This window comes from Amblyraja radiata, chromosome 8, assembly GCF_010909765.2.
Source record: "Amblyraja radiata isolate CabotCenter1 chromosome 8, sAmbRad1.1.pri, whole genome shotgun sequence".
NCBI classification, from domain to species: domain Eukaryota; kingdom Metazoa; phylum Chordata; class Chondrichthyes; order Rajiformes; family Rajidae; genus Amblyraja; species Amblyraja radiata.
Window position 1 is genome coordinate 4,946,177 of NC_045963.1, and position 15,198 is coordinate 4,961,374.

Sequence of the window (15,198 nt, forward strand, 5' to 3'; positions counted from 1 at the left end):
TGTATGGACTTTCTTTGACTGGAGGACCAGAGAAACAGGGAAAAGAGTAAATAAATACTGTGGCTCCATCAGAAGATGGGGAGAATGTTTGAGCAGCCCGAAGTTAAAATCTCCTCAAGTATACTTTCGAAGGTCAGAATGGCCATAGACTATAGATAGATTTTTATTGCACCTCTTTCAACTTCCATCGGAGGGGGGTGGGGTAAATGCTGCCTAATTTTGGTGCAAAAAAATCACAAACTGAGGTTTTTCCAATGCTGAACAGTCACTCCCATAATTACAGCTAAGATCTTGGTGTGAAGATATTCTGTAGTAGACTCTGTTGTAGGAAGTCACTTTACTGGGCAGATAATGCAAATAACTTTGATAACATTGGGTACCGAAGATCCCTGGGATGGCGGGACTGTCATGTGAGGAAAGATTGAAAAGACTAGGCTTGTATTCACTGGAGTTTAGAAGGATGAGGGGGATCTTATAGAAACATATACAATTATAAAAAGGACTGGACAAGCTAGATGCAGGAAAAATGTTCCCAATGTTGGGCGAGTCCAGAACCAGGGGCCACAGTCTTAGAATAAAGGGGAGGCCATTCATGAATGAGGTGAGAAAAAACGTTTTCACCCAGAGAGTTGTGAATTTGTGGAATTCCCTGCCACAGAGGGCAGTGGAGGCCAAATCACTGGATGGATTTAAGAGAGAGTTAGATAGAGCTCTAGGGGCTAGTAGAATTAAGGGATATGGGGAGAAGGCAGGCACGGGTTATTGATTGGGGACGATCAGCCATGATCACAATGAATGGCGGTGCTGGCTCGAAGGGCCGAATGGAGTCCTCCTGCATCTATTTTCTATGTTTCTATGTAAGATAAACGACATTGACCTCATAAACCGATGTATTCAGGAGCACATTAAGAGATTTAGACAGAAGCTGGACGACCAGAAGGAAAAATGTGACCAAACATTGGTGCTAATGAATATCAGGGGATGCGGCAGGTCTCCAGTGAGGCACTCACTTCATGAGGTAATGACAGGAAGCCCTATGAGAACAGCAGCCCCTATTCTGAATGAAAGGCTGAAGGAGTTGGATATTTGAAACAGATTTGTAAGGTCACTGAAAGGACACGTGGACGAGCTTTGTGAACAAACTGCAGGGATTATTGGCACAAAAAACATCATCCAATAAAACCAACTTAGAGGCAAATAATTTACATGAATGGGACTTAGGGAAATAAGTGATGGTGAAAAATGATTCAAGGGTGGGAGCTTCTGAACCACTGTATGAAGAATTATACAACATTGTGGACAAAGCTAGCATCATTTTATGGCTGTACAAGTATCTGTAACTTCTAATGGTGCACATTCTGCGACACATTTATGTCTAGAAATATGGCAGGATCTGACAATAAAAATGATGCATTTTGGATAATTTGAAGAAAAAAAACAATAATGGAAATCTAAGTGTGACTTGCCAACATCTTATGTCAAAAATGGATAGTAAATGATCTATCTTGCCTTTCTCCCCACCAAAGCAATTAATCTTTAACTTATCTGATTCCCTACATACCATCATGGCTCAACGAACTGAATACAGCTAAACCACATAACCATGCAGGGAGTGCAGCGCAGGTTCACCAGGTTAATTCCCGGGAGGGCGGGACTGTCATTTGTTGATAGAATGGAGCAACTGGGCTTATATTCACTGGAATTTAGAAGGATGAGAGGCAACCTTATTGAAACATATAAGATTATTAAGGGATGGGACACGCTAGAGGCAGGAAACATGTTCCCGATGTTGGGGGAGTCCAGAACCAGGGGGCACAGTTTAAGAATAAGGGGTAAGCCGTTTAGAACAGAGACGAGGAAACACTTCTTCTCACAGAGAGTTGTGAGTGTGGAATTCTCTGCCAGTTCTCTGGATACTATCAAAAGAGAGCTAGATAGGGCTTTTAAAGATAGTAGAGTCAGGGGATATGGGGAGAAGGCAGGGAATGGGGTACTGATTGTGGATGATCAGCCTGGATCACATTGAATGGCAGTGCTGGCTCGAAGGTGCGAATGGCCTACTCCTGCACCTATTGTCTATTCGGACGAGTCAAGGGAAACAGAAACAAGAGATATAGACAGTGATGTAGAGAGATATAGAACAACTGAATGAAGTGTCCTCTAACATTAAGTACCATTAAGTAACCCCTGCACTCCCTCTCTCTCCTTCCCCTAGTGCCAATTTAAACCGAAGATAGACACAAAAAAGCTGGAGTAACTCAGCAGCTCAGACAGCATCTCTGGAGAAAAGGATTAATAATATTTTGAACGTGAGGCAAGACCGCCGAATATCTAGACCATGACTTGTTTTCACAGCCATTGTGTTTGAGTTTGATCTAAAACTTTTTGTCAGGGATAATCCAAGAATATTAATGGTGAGGAATAGTGTGTACGTAATGCCTTTGCTGTTTAAAGGAGAGGTGATTAGGTACGTTAGTAAAGATGGTCAACGGCCGTCATTTACAGATGTGCTCGTTAGACCTCTTGTTAGTCTCAGCATGACGTTTTGGGTCGGGACCCATCTTCAGACTAGTCGGGGAAAGGGAAATGGGAAATAAAGGCAGTAATGTAGAGAGATATAGAACAAATGAATGAAAGATATGCAAAAAGTAGCGATTGTAAAGGAAAGGCCGTTTGGTAAGTGAGAAACGGAACTTGGTGTGACGTGGGTGGGGGAGGGATAGAGAGAGAGGGAGTGCAGGGGTTACTTAATGTTAGAGAAAGTTAGAGGGCTCTTCATTCAGTTGTTCTATATCTCTCTCTACATCACCGTCTATATCCCTCGTTTCTGTTTTCCCTGAGTCTGAATAGACAATAGACAATAGGTGCAGGAGTAGGCCATACGGCCCTTCGAGCCAGCACCGCCATTCAATGTGATCATGGCTGATCATCCACAATCAGTACCCCGTTCCTGCCTTCTCCCCATATCCCCTGACTCCACCATCTTAAAGAGCCCTATCTAACTCTCCCTTTAAAGTTTCCAGAGTATCGGCCTGCACCGCCCTCTGAGGCAGAGAATTCCACAGACTCACAACTCTCTGTGTGAAAAAGTGTCTCATCTCCGTTCTAAATGTCTTACCCTTTATTCTTAAACTGTGGCCCCTGGTTCTGGACTCCCCCAACATCAGGAACATGTTTCCTCCCTCTAGCGTGTCCAAACCCTTAACAATCTTATATGTTTCAATAAGATACCCTCTCATCCTTCTAAACTCCAGAGTGTACAAGCCCAGCTGCTCCATTCTCTCGGCATATGACAGTCCCGCCATCCCGGGAATTAACCTTGTGAATCTACGCTGCCCTCCCTCAATAGCAAGAATGTCCTTCCTCAAATTTGGAGACCAAAACTGCACACAATACTCCAAGTGTGATCTCACTAGGGCTCTGTACAACTGCAGAAGGACCTTTTTGCTCCTAAACTCAACTTCTCTTGTTATGAAGGCCAACATGCCATTCACTGCCTGTTGTACCTACTTGCTTACTTTAATTGATTGATGAACAAGGACCCCCAGATCCCGTTGTATTTCCGCTTTTCCCAACTTGTCGCCATTTAGATAGTAAACTGCCTTCCTGTTTTTGCTACCAAAGTAGATAACCTCACATTTATTCACATTAAACTGCAACAACCATGCATCTGCCCACTCACCCAACCTGTCCAAGTCACCCTGCATTCTCATAGCAACCTCCTCACAGTTCACACTACCACCCAGCTTTGTGTCATTTGCAAATTTGCAAATGTTACATTTAATCCCTTCATCTAAATCATTAATGTATATTGTAAATAGCTGCGGTCCCAGCACCTTGCGGTACCCCACTAGTTACTGCCTGCCATTCTGAAAGGGATTTGTTAATCCCTACTCTTTGTTTCCTGTCTGCCAACCAATTTTCTATCCATGCCAGCACTCTACCCCCAATACCATGTGCCGTAATTTTGCCCACTAATCTCTTATGTGGGACCTTATCAAATGCTTTCTGAAAGTCCAAGTACACTGCATGCACTGACTCTCCCTTGTCCATTTTCCTAGTTACATCCTCAAAAAATTCCAACAGATTAGTCAAGCATGATTTCCCCTTTGTAAATCCATGCTGACTCGGACCGATCCTGTTACTGCTATCCAAATGTGCCGCTATTTCATCTTTTATGATGCATATTCCCCACCACCGATGTCAGGGTAACTGGTCGAAATTCTCTGTTTTCTCTCTCCCACCTTTCTTAAAAAGTGGGATAACATTAGCTACCCACCAATCCACAGGAACTGATCCTGAATCTATAGAACATTGGGAAATTATCACCAATGCGTCCACGATTTCTAGATCCCCTTCCTTAAATACCCTGGGATACAGACCATCAGGCCCTGTGGATTTATCAGCCTTCAGTCCCATCAGTCTATCCAACACAATTTCCTGCCTAATGCGGATTTCCTTCAGTTCCAGGGTTACCCGAGATACTCTAGTACATCAGGAAGATTGGATCCGTCTTCTCTAAGGAGTACACGATCAAAGGGACTCGACACAAAACATCACCCATTCCTTCTCTCCAGAGATGCTGCCTGTCTCGCTGAGTTACTCCAGCTTTTTGTGTCTATCTTCAGTTTAAACCAGCATCCGTAGTTCCTTCCTACACATGAAAGTTTCCGGGTCTGGCTATGTGTGGGAAAGGACGGTTTCATCCCAAGTGGAAATTTGCAATAGAACTGAATATGTTCTGGCTGTAAGGGTGAATGTAGGGACACTGGAGCAGGTGAAGACAGTTCAGTGTAGGACAATACCCTGAGGGGCTCCTCAGGGCATTCCCTGATGCTGGCAATAATCGATATCAAATATGATAGCCAGCAAGGTATACCTTCTAACAGTATAATGCTTTTTACTGCTCATTCCCACTGTTTTCAATTTTACAAGAGTGTGATTTTGAAACTGAGGGTAGATCAAACTTGGCCCCATCTATGGCACGTTGCTCCTTTATCTGTTTAAGGGCTGTGTCTGAATTTGAAGGAAAGCAAGGCGGTCACGGTGGCGCAGCGGTAGAGATGCTGCCTTATAGCAAATGCAGTGCCGGAGTTCCGGGTTCGATCCTGACTACGGGTGCTGGCCGTACGGAGTTTGTACGTTCTCCCCATGACCTGCGTGGGTTTTCTCCCCGATCTCCGGTTTCCTTCCCACACTCGAAAGACGTACAGGTTTGTAGGTTAATTGGCTTGGTGTAAATGTGAAAATTGTCCCTAGTGTGTGTAGGATGGTGTTCATGTGCGGGCATCGCTGGTCGGCGCGGACCCGGTGGGCCGAAGGGCCTGTTTCCGCGCTGCATCTCTAAACTAAACTAAACTAATGGATGTCTCCATCTCCAGATGAAGAGAATCACTTTGCGAATGATTGAATGTAAGCTGATGACATTCATTGGTTTTAAATTGGTCCTTTTTACCAAACTGGACATGCCTGGGCAATAATTCATCATTCAAGGTGACTGTTGCGATTTATATGATTCATGCTTGGCTGGAGACACAGCTAGTTCTGGATCATAAAAGCACTGTGACCTGGAGGTTATTGTCATCCCTAGATGTTGCTGTATCGTGTGTACTCAGCTGTTTCTTGACAGAGCATGAAGTAAATTCATGCCATTGACTCTACCTGCCATGCTGGGGTTCTCAGATGCAAGGTAAAATGGATCATCGTAGCACCTCTGACTGAAGATTTTTCCATATCCATGTTCACACCTTTGTATTCACATGTTGAGCTCTGTCATCAAAATGTATGATTTGTCCAACGGGTTGGGTTCCCTGCAATTTTCTGTCCATTCACTTTAAAATGTTGATATGCTGACCTCTGTACGTCCAATGTACATATCTCTCTCCTCTTAAATTTACCTTCCAGTATTCCTGCCTTTGTTGTGCCGTCTTGTTCAATTACAACTGACTTTGGATCTGAAGTGAAACCATTTCAAGCAGACTGGAAGAGACTTTATTTGAAATTTAAATCACAGAAACATCACACACAGGTATATGGGAAAGGAGCCTAAACCTGTGCTTAAAATGGAAACTCATCTTGTAATCAAATGCTCCATGCATGAATTTTAAATCAGATGTTAGGCAACTAATTTTATGATGGCTCATGAAGGATCTATGCTGAGACGTTTGCGATATATAAATAAATGACATCAATGTAGACGGATTGATTCATAAGTTTGCAGATGGCATCAAATTTGGTGCCAATGTACACAGTTAGATATAGATCAGCTACAGAAAGGGGTGGAGAAATAGCAGATGCAGTTTAATCTGAGCAAATGAGAACTGTTGCAGAGTCCCTCCATGACGACTGAAGCGCCCCATCTACATTAATCCCACCAGCACAACTTTGGCCCAAATTCCTCTAAAACTATGCTATCCATGTACCTGTCCAAATGTGTTTTAAATTTGCTAACTCAGACCTTGTCAATCTAAATGCATGTACATCTTACTGCTTTGAATACTCTCCAGTAACCTTCCTATCACAGTTGGTAGACTCACGGGTATTTAGCTCCTATCCCTTTCCTTGCTGCCCTTCTGAGGCACAACATTTGCCACCTTCCAGTCCTTCGACACCTCGCCTGTATTTAATTATGACTCCTCATTCAGGCAAGGCGCCTACAATTCCTTCTCTAGTTTAGTGACCCAGAGGACTAGTCTAGAGGTACAGCATGGAAACAGGCCCTTCGGCCCAACGAATCCACTATCACTGGTACACTAGTTCTATCCTACATCCTAGGGACAATTTACGGAGGCTGATTAACCTACAAACCTGTACATCTTCTGCGGTCACAGGGAGAACGTACAAATGCCATAAATACAGCACCCATTTAGGCATTTAACTCACAGGCCTGCCCTGTCTCTATCCATAACTATCTTAAAGAAAATACAACAGTGGTCGCTGGTTCCAAAAGGCTCATCAACGAACACTTCAGCTGCTTGCCCTTCCCTGTTTCCGAAGATTAACTCAAGCATTGCCCTCTGCCGAGTAGGGTCCTCTATATTTTGTCTGAGCAAACATTCTGAACACATTTGACAAATTCTGGAAGATGTGACTAGTGGTGGGATCCCGTTGGAGGTGGCAACATGCTAATGGCAAGTTTGGCCTTCATAGCAAGAGGAGTTGAGTATAGGAGCAAAGAGGTCCTTCTGCAGTTGCACAGGGCCCTGGTGAGATCACACCTGGAATATTGTGTGCAGTTTTTGTCCCCAAATTTGAGGAAGGACATCGTTGGTTCATGAGGTAAATTCCCAGGATGGCGAGATATGCTGAAAGAATGAGCTTGTATACACTCGAATTTAGAAGGATGAGAGGGTTTCTTATTGAAACTTATCAGATTGGACACGCTAGAGGCAGGAAACAAGTTCCCGATGGTGGGGGAGTCCAGAACCAGGGCCCACAGGTCAACTCCTCTTGTTATGAAGGCCAACATGCCATTAGCATATTGCCACCTCCCACGGGATCCCACCACTAGTCACAACTTCCAGAATTTGTCAAATGTGTTTAGAAAGTTTGCTCAGTCAAAATATAGAGGGCCCTTCTCGGGAGAGGGCAATGCTTGATATAATCTTCGGAAACAGGGAAGGGCAAACGGCTGAAGTGTTCATGGATGAGCCTTTTGGGACCAACGACCACTGTTGTATTTGCTTTAAGATAGTTATGGATAGAGACAGGGCAGGCCTGCGAGTTAAATGCCTAAATGGGTGCTGTATTTATAGCATTTGTACGTTCTCCCTGTGACCGCAGAAGATGTACAGGTTTGTAGGTTAATCAGCCTCCGTAAATTGTCCCTAATAATAATAATAATGGATGGGATTTATATAGCGCCTTTCTAATACTCAAGGCGCTTTACATCGCATTATTCATTCACTCCTCAGTCACTCTCGGTGGTGGTAAACTACTTCTGTAGCCACAGCTGTCCTGGGGCAGACTGACGGAAGCGTGGCTGCCAATCTGCGGCTACGGCCCCTCCGACCACCACCAATCATTCACACACATTCACACACATTCACATACAGGGAAAGGGCAAATTCACACACAGGCAAAGGTGGGTGATAGGATGTAGGATAGAACTAGTGTACCAGTGATCGTGGATTCGTTGGGGCGAAGGGCCTGTTTACGTGCTGTACCTCTAGACTAGTCCTCTGGGTCACTAAACCGGAGAAGTAATTGTAGACGCCTTGCCTGAGAGAGGAGTCATAATTAAATACAGATGAGGTGTCGAAGTACTGGACGGTGGCAAATGTTGTGCCTCAGAAGGGCAGCAAGGAAAGGGATAGGATCTAAATGCCTGTGAGTCTACCAACTGTGATTGGAAGGTTACTGGAGAGTATTCAAAGCAATAAGATGTACATGCATTTACAGTGGCCTCCATCATGTCTGGGACAAATACCCATCAACTGTGAGGGGGATGCTATGAGAATGCAGGGTGACTTGGACAGGTTGGGGGAGTGGGCAGATGCATGGCAGATGAAGTTTAATGCGGATAAATGTGAGGTTATCCACTTTGGCAGCAAAAACAGGAAGGCAGATTCTATCTAAATGGTGTCAAGTTGGGAAAAGGGGAAGTACAACGGGATCTGGGGGTCTTTGTTCATCAGTCTATGAAAGTAAGCATGCAGGTACAGCAGGCAGTGAAGAAAGTGAATGGCATGTTGGCCTTTATAACAAGAGGAATCAAATATAGGAGCAAAGAGGTCCTTCTGCAGTTGTACAGAGCCTTAGTGAGACCACACCTGGAGTATTGTGTGCAGTTTTGGTCCCTAATTTGAAGAAGGACATTCTTGCTATTGCGTGAATGCAGCGTAGGTTTACAAGGTTAATTCCCGGGATGGCGGGACTGTCATATGCTGAGAGAATGGAGCGGCTGGGCTTGTACACTCTGGTGTTTAGAAGGATGAGAGGGTATCTCATTGAAACATATAAGATTGTTAAGGGTTTGGACACGCTAGAGGCAGTAAACATGTTCCTGATGTTGGGGGAGTCCAGAACCAGGGGCCACATGGACTTTGGAAGGAGTAGGAGGGGGACCCACAGCCCCATTTATATAAACGGGTCGATGGTTGAAAGGGTCAAGAACTTCAAATTCCTGGGCGTGCACATCTCTGAAGATCTTTCCTGCTCTGAGAACACTAACGCAATTATCAAAAAAGCTCATCAGCGCCTCTACTTCCTGAGAAGATTACGGAGAGTCGGATTGTCAAGGAAGACTCTCTCTAACTTCTACAGGTGCACAGTCGAGAGCATACTGACCGGTTGCATCGTGGCTTGGTTCGGCAATTTGAGCGCCCTGGAGAGGAAAAGACTACAAAAAGTAGTAAACACTGCCGTCCATCATCGGCTCTGACCTTCCTTCCATCGAGGGGATTTATCGCAGTCGCTGCCTCAAAAAGGCTGGCAGTATCATCAAAGACCCACACCATCCTGGCCACACACTCATCTCCCTGCTACCTTCAGGTAGAAGGTACAGGAGCCTGAAGACTGCAACAACCAGGTTCAGGAATAGCTACTTCCCCACAGCCAATCAGGCTATTAAACCTGGCTCGGACAAAACTCTGATTATTAATAACCACTTTCTGTTATTTGCACTTTACCAGTTTATTTATTCATGTGTGTATATATTTATATCATGGTATATGGACACATTTATCTGTTTTGTAGTAAATGCCTACTATTTTCTGTGTGCTTAAGCAAAGCAAGAATTTCATTGTCCTATAAAGGGACACGACAATAAACTCACTTGAACTTGAACTTGAACAATTTAAGAATAAGGAGTAAGCCATTTAGAACGGAGACGAGGAAACACTTTTTCTCACAGAGAGTGGTGAGTCTGTGGAATTCTCTGCCTCAGAGGGCAGTGGAGGCAGGTTCTCTGGATGCTTTCAAGAGAGAGCTAGATAGGGCTCTTAAAAGCCATTTTTATACATTTTGGTTTCACCATGGAGATATTACAGCACTGTTTATACATAGTCCCCCCATTTCAGGGCACCATAATTTGTGGGGGACAGCAATGTCATGTAAATGAAAGTAGTCATGTTTAGTATTTTGTTGCATATCCTTTGCATGCAATGACTGCTTGAAGTCTGCGATTCATGGACATCACCAGTTGCTGGGTGTCTTCTCTGGTGATGCTCTGCCAGGTCTGTATTGCAACCATCTTTAGCTTATGCTTGTTTTGGGGGCTAGTCCCCTTCAGATTTCTGGGGTAGACAAAAATGCTGGAGAAACTCAGCGGGTGAGGCAGCATCTATGGAGCGAAGGAATAGGTGACATTTCAGGTCGAAAACCTTCTTCAGATGTTTCGACCCGATACGTTGCCTATTTCCTTCGCTCCAAAGATGCTGCCTCACCTGCTGAGTTTCTCCAGCATTTTTGTCTACCTTCGATTCTCCAGCATCTGCAGTTCCTTCTTAAACCCTTCAGTTTTCTCTTCAGCATATAAAAGGCATGCTGAATTGGGTTCAGATCGGGTGATTGAATTGGCCACTCAAGAATCAACCATTTCTTAGCTTTGAAAAACTCCTTTGTTGCTTTAGCAGTATGTTTGGGATCATTGGGTTTAAGAAGGAACTGCAGATGCTGGAAAATCGAAGGTAGACAAAAATGCTGGAGAAATTCAGTAGGTGAAGAAGGGTTTCGGCCCGAAACGTTGCCTATTTCCTTCGCTCCATAGATGCTGCTTCACCCGCTGAGTTTCTCCAGCACTTTTGTCTAACTGTTTGGGATCATTGTCTTGCTGTAGAATGAACTGCCGGCCAATGAGTTTTGAAGCATCTGTTTGAACTTGAGCAGATAGGATGTGTCTATACACTTCAGAATTCATTATGCTACTACCATCAGCAGTTGTATCATCAATGAAGATAAGTGAGCCAGTACCTTCAGCAGCCATACATGCCCAGGCCATAACACCCCCACCACCGTGTTTCACAGATGAGGTGGTATGCTTTGGATCTTGAGCAGTTCCTTCTCTCCTCCATACTTTGCTCTTGCCATCACTCTGATATAAGTTAATCTTCATCTCATCTGTCCACAAGACCTTTTTCCAGAACTGTGGTTGCTCTTTTAAGTACTTCTTGGCAAACTGTAACCTGGCCATCCTATTTTTGCAGCTAACCAGTGGTTTGCATCTTGCAGATTAGCCTCTGTATTTCTGTTCATGAAGTCTTCTGCGGACAGTGGTCATTGACAAATCCACACCTGACTCCTGAAGAGTGTTTCTGATCTGTCGGACAGGTGTTTGGGGATTTTTCATTATTATAGAGAGAATTATTCTGTCATCAGCTGTGGAGATCTTCCTTGGCCTGCCAGTCCCTTTGCAATCTCTTTCTTCTTAATGATGTTCCAAACAGTTGATTTTGGTAAGCCTAAGGTTTGGCTGATGTCTCTAACAGTTTTATTCTTGTTTCAGTCTCACAATGGCTTATTTGACGTTCATTGGCACAACTTTGGTTCTCATGTTGATAAAAGTTTCCAAAGGTGATGGAAAGACTGGAGGGAAGACTAGGTGCTGAGAGCTCTCTTATACCTCCATTAAGGAGGCAATTAAACACACCTGAGCAATTACAAACAACTGTGAAGCCATGTGTCCCAAACATTTTGGTGCCCTGAAATGAGGTGACTATGTATAAACACAGCTATAATTTCTACATGGTGAAACCAAAATGTATAAAAATGGTCTTTAATAAAATCTGACAATGTGCACTTTAACCACATGTGTTTTTTTTTCTATTACAAATCTCAAATTGTGGAGGACAGAGGCAAGTAAATAAATGGTGGGTCTTTGTCCCAAACATTATGGAGGGCAGTGTAAATAGACAAGGGCTGATTAGGGATAGTCAGCATGGTATAGCAAATGCAAAACACATTTGGGCAGGTACACGGATAGCATAGTTTTAGAGGCATTTGGGCCAAGGTTGGGCAGGTGGGACTAATGTAGATGGGGCGCTTCAGTCGTCAGGGAGGGACTCTGCTACAGTTCTCATTTGGATTTCTCCACCCCTTTCTGTAGCTGATCTATATCTTACTATATACATTGGCAGCAAATATGGTGCCACCTGCAAACTTATGAATCAATCCGTCTACATTTATGTCATTTATTTATATATCGCAAACAAGTCACAGCATAGATCCTTCATGATCCATCATAAAATGAGTTGCCTGACATCTGATTTAAAATTCATGCATGGAGCATTTGATTACAAGATGAGTTCCCATTTTAAGCACAGGTTTAGGCTCCTTCCCCATATATCTGTGTGTGATGTTTCTGTGATTTAAATTTCAAATAAAGTCTCTTCCGATCTGCTTGAAATGGTTTCTCTTCAGATCCAAAGTCAGATCCCAGTTGTCATTGAACAAGACGGCACAACAAAGGCAGGAATACTGGAAGGTAAATTTAAGAGGAGAGAGATATGTACATTGGACTTGTACAGAGGTCAGCATATCAACATTTTAAAGTGAATGGACAGAAAATTGCAGGGAACTCAACCCGTTGGACAAATCATACATTTTGATGACAGAGCTCAACATGTGAATACAAAGGTGTGAACATGGATACGGAAAAATCTTCAGTCAGAGGTGCTACGATGATCCATTTTACCTTGCATCTGAGAACCCCAGCATGGCAGGTAGAGTCAATGGCATGAATTTACTTCATGCTCTGTCAAGAAACAGCTGAGTACACACGATACAGCAACATCTAGGGATGACAATAACCTCCAGGTCACAGTGCTTTTATGATCCAGAACTAGCTGTGTCTCCAGCCAAGCATGAATCATATAAATCGCAACAGTCACCTTGAATGATGAATTATTGCCCAGGCATGTCCAGTTTGGTAAAAAGGACCAATTTAAAACCAATTAATGTCATCAGCTTACATTCAATCATTCGCAAAGTGATTCTCTTCATCTGGAGATAGAGACATCCATTAGTTTAGTTTAGTTTAGAGATGCAGCGCAGAAACAGGCCCTTCGGCCCACCGGGTCCGCGCCGACCAGCGATGCCCGCACATGAACACCATCCTACACACACTAGGGACAATTTTCACATTTACACCAAGCCAATTAACCTACAAACCTGTACGTCTTTGGAGTGTGGAAAGAAACCGAAGATCTGGGAGAAAACCCACGCAGGTCACGGGCAGAACGTACAAACTCCGTACAGCCAGCACCCGTAGTCAGGATCGAACCCGGAACTCCGGCACTGCATTTACTGTAAGGCAGCAACTCTACCGCTGCGCCACCGTGACCACCTTGCTTTCCTTCAAATTCAGACACAGCCCTTAAACAGATAAAGGAGCAACGTGCCATAGATGGGGCCAAGTGTGATCTGCCCTCAATTTCAAAATCACACTCTTGTAAAATTGAAAACAGTGGGAATGAGCAGTAAAAAGCATTATACTGGTTGAAGGTAAACCTTGCTGGCTATCATATTTGATATCGATTATTGCCAGCATCAGAGATTGCTTGAGGAGCCCCTCAGGGCATTGTCCTGCACTGAACCACCTTCACCAGTGTCCCTACATTCACCCTTACGGCCAGAACGTATTCAGTTCTATTGCAAATTCCCACTTGGGATGAAACCGTCCTTTCCCACACGTAGCAAGACCTGGAAATGTTCATGTGTAGGAAGGAACTACGGATGCTGGTTTAAACTGAGATGGACACAAAAAGCTGGAGTAACTCAGCGAGACAGGCAGCATCTCTGGAGAGAAGGAATGGATGACGTTTCGGGTCGGGACCCTTCTTCAGGCTAGTCAGGGGAAATGGAAACGAGAGATATAGACGGTGATGTAGAGGGAGATAGAACAAATGAATGAAGAGCCCTCTAACTTTCTCTAACATTAAGTAACCCCTGCACTCCCTCTCTCTCTATCCCTCCCCCACCCACGTCACACCAAGTTCCCTTTCTCACTTACCAAACGGCCTTTCCTTTACAATCATTACTTTTTTGCATATCTTTCATTCATTTGTTCCATATCTCTCTACATCACTGCCTTTATTTCCCATTTCCCTTTCCCCGACTAGTCTGAAGATGGGTCTCCACCCAAAAGGTCACCCTTTCCTCTCTCCGGAGATGCTGCCTGTCCCGCTGAGTTACTCTGGTAACTTTCATGTTGGGGCTAACAAGAGGTCTAACGTGGACATCTGTAAATGGTCAACGTCCATCTTCACTAACGTACCTAATCACCTCTCCTTTAAACGGCAAAGGCATTACGTTCACACTATTCCTCACCATTAATATCCTTGGATTATCGTTGGCTGAAAAATTTAAGATCAAACACAAACACAATGGCTGTGAAAACAAGTCATGGTCTGGGTATTCTGCAGTCTTGTCTCACGTTCAAAATATTATTATTAAAAAACTCCTTTTCTCCAGAGATGCTGTCTGACCCGCTGAGTTACTCCAGCTTTTTGCGTCTATCTTCGGTTTAAACCAGCATCTGTAGTTCTTTCCTACACATTCAAAGCATCAATGCCTTTTTGTCCCCTTAGATGCAGCAAAAGTCTCCATTTGTCATGATTCGTGCAGCAACAACAATATTCAAAAACTCAACTTGAAGCAGCCTGTTACCATTAACACATCCTCCATCCCACCAGGGACATCAAACATCTGCTCCCTCACTGAAGGAGGAATGTAGCTGTAGTGTGCAGTCCACAAGGGCCAGAGCATCAAAGTGCCAAGTTTTACTGCAGTGGCTTCTGAAGCCCTTAAATTCTACCACCTGAAAGGGCAAGTGTAGGAAGTATTTTGGAACGCTGTCAAGTATTTGAGCACACAACGTTCTGGTTCAGAAATATATTGCTGTTCCTTCATCATCACTGATCAAATTCCTTGAACCCCCCCTGCTCACTGACAAATGGAAGGACAGAAGTAATTCAAGAAGGTGGCACAACATCAGCTTTTCAAGGCCATTAGGGATGGATAACAAGTCTTGGCCTTATGGGGCTGTCCCACTGTACGAGCTAATTCAAGAGCTCTCCCGAGTTTAAAAAAAAATCAAACTTGTGGGAAAAAAGTAGAATGTACGTAGCGGGTACGTCGGAGCTCGGGACGTCTCTTAGCGGCTCGTAACGCTAACGGCAGGTACTCGGGAAACGCGGTAAGCTCGGGAAGACTCGTAAAGATTTTTCAACGTGTTGAAAAAATGTCCACGAAATCCCCGAG

General features: G+C 44.0%; 1 protein-coding gene across 3 annotated transcripts in view; it reads right to left on the bottom strand.

The window, feature by feature from the left end:
• Positions 1-15,198, bottom strand: part of fndc1 (fibronectin type III domain containing 1) — a 215,133-nt gene that overhangs the window by 18,746 nt on the left and 181,189 nt on the right. The window lies entirely within an intron of this gene.